Raw genomic sequence first — 2,132 nt, 5'->3', positions numbered from 1 at the left:
CATGGCCATTTCACTCGGCGTCTGTCGCCTCATGGTCTATGGTGACTCAGATTTGGTGGTTAATCAGGTGATGAAGGAGTGGGACATCAGAAGTCCAGCCATGACTGGTTATTGCAATGAAGTGAGAAAGCTGGAGAAGAAATTCGAGGGGTTAGAACTTCATCACATACCCCAACTGAACAATCAAGCAGCTGATGATTTGGCAAAAATAGGTTCCAAAAGAGAAGCCATTCCCAGCAATGTGTTTTTGGAACACATCCACACACCATCAGTTCAGGAGGATCCCTTCACTGAAGAGGCCCCGCAGCCAAAAAGTGCCACGGATCCAACTGAAGTTGAAGTTCCAGCTGTGGTCGATCTGATCATGGAAGTCTTGGTCATCACTCCCGACTAGACAATACCATACATCGCGTACATCCTAAGGAAAGAACTCCCAGAGGACGAAGAAGAGGCTCGACAGATCGTCCGTCGATCCAAGGCCTTTACAGTCATAAAGGGACAGTTGTATAGAGAAAGCGCAACTGAAGTCAGTCAGAAGTGTATAACACCAGAAGAAGGTCAGATGATCCTTGATGATATCCACTCGGGGACCTGTGGTCATTATGCGTCCTCTCGGACCATTGTGGCTAAAGCATACCGAGCAGGATTCTACTGGCCAAGAGCGAATGAAATGGCGAAAGAGATAGTCGATAAATGTGAAGGATGTCAGTATTACTCCAATATGTCGCACAAGCCCGCGTCAGCCCTGAAAACCATTCCACTCGTCTGGCCCTTCGCTGTTTGGGGGCTGGACATGGTTGGACCACTGAGAACGGGCAGGACCGGCTTCACTCATGTGCTAGTAGCAGTCGACAAGTTCACCAAATGGATTGAAGCTAAGCCTATCAAGAATCTTGATGCTTGCACTGCTATCAGTTTCATCAGAGAGTTGATATTAGGATATGGAGTTCCGCACAGGATCATCAATGACAATGGGTCAAACTTCGATTCCGACAAATTCAGGGCCTTTTGCGCCTCTCAGGGCACACGAGTCGACTACGCTTCGGTCGCTCACCCCCAGTCGAATGGACAAGCGGAAAGAGCAAACGGCTTAATTCTCAAAGGACTGAAACCTCGATTGATGCGCGATCTCAAGCACATAGCAGGAGCATGGGTCAACGAGCTTCCATCAGTTCTTTGGGGATTGAGGACAACCCCAAACTGATCGACCGGAAGAACCCCATTCTTTCTGGTCTACGGAGCCGAAGCAGTCTTGCCGAGTGACCTGCTTCACAGCGCCCCCCGAGTCGAGCTCTACTCTGAAGATGAAGCAGAACAAGCCCGGCAGGACGCAGTCGACCTCCTGGAAGAAGAAAGAGAAATGGCCATGATCCGATCGACCATCTATTAGCAAGACTTGCGTCGATTCCATGCCAGAAATGTGAAGAGTCGAGCCTTCCAAGAAGGAGACTTAGTCCTCCGAGTGGATCAGCAGAAACCACACAAACTCGCTCCTACTTGGGAAGGCCCCTTCATAGTCACCAGAGTCCTCCACAATGGAGCGTACCACCTCTATAATGTCGATCGCCAGATTGATGAGCCACGAGCCAGGAATGCGGAGCTACTCCGCCCCTTTTATACTTGAATTCTCACTCGGATGAGATGTAATAAGAAAAACTCCTGTAGTTTATTTATCAAAGACAAGAGCGTTATAATTTTCCCAGTGATTATTATTGTTTTTGTTTGCATGAGAACTCCCCCAGTGGGTGGCTTAGCTGCGAATCCGTTTCGCCTAAGTTTGTAAAAACAATTTCCTACCGAGTGGTGAGCCAGCCTCCCACTCGGGGGCTTAGCTGCGAACCCGTTTCACCTAAGTATTTGAAAATCCTACCGAGTGGTGAGCCAGCCTCCCACTCGGGGGCTTAGCTGCAGTCCAGTACTCGCCTAAGTATTTGAAAATCCTACCGAGTGGTGAGCGACCCTCCCACTCGGGGGCTTATCTGCAGTCCAGTACTCGCCTAAGTATTTGAAAATCCTACCGAGTGGTGAGTGACCCTCCCGCTCGGAGGCTTAGCTGCAGTCCAGTACTCGCCTAAGTATTTGAAAAATCCTACCGAGTGGTGAGCGACCCTCCCACTCGAAGGCTTAGCTGC

Source organism: Triticum dicoccoides, chromosome 1A, assembly GCF_002162155.2.
Source record: "Triticum dicoccoides isolate Atlit2015 ecotype Zavitan chromosome 1A, WEW_v2.0, whole genome shotgun sequence".
NCBI classification, from domain to species: Eukaryota; Viridiplantae; Streptophyta; class Magnoliopsida; order Poales; family Poaceae; genus Triticum; species Triticum dicoccoides.
Note: the sequence above shows the minus strand (reverse complement) of the source record.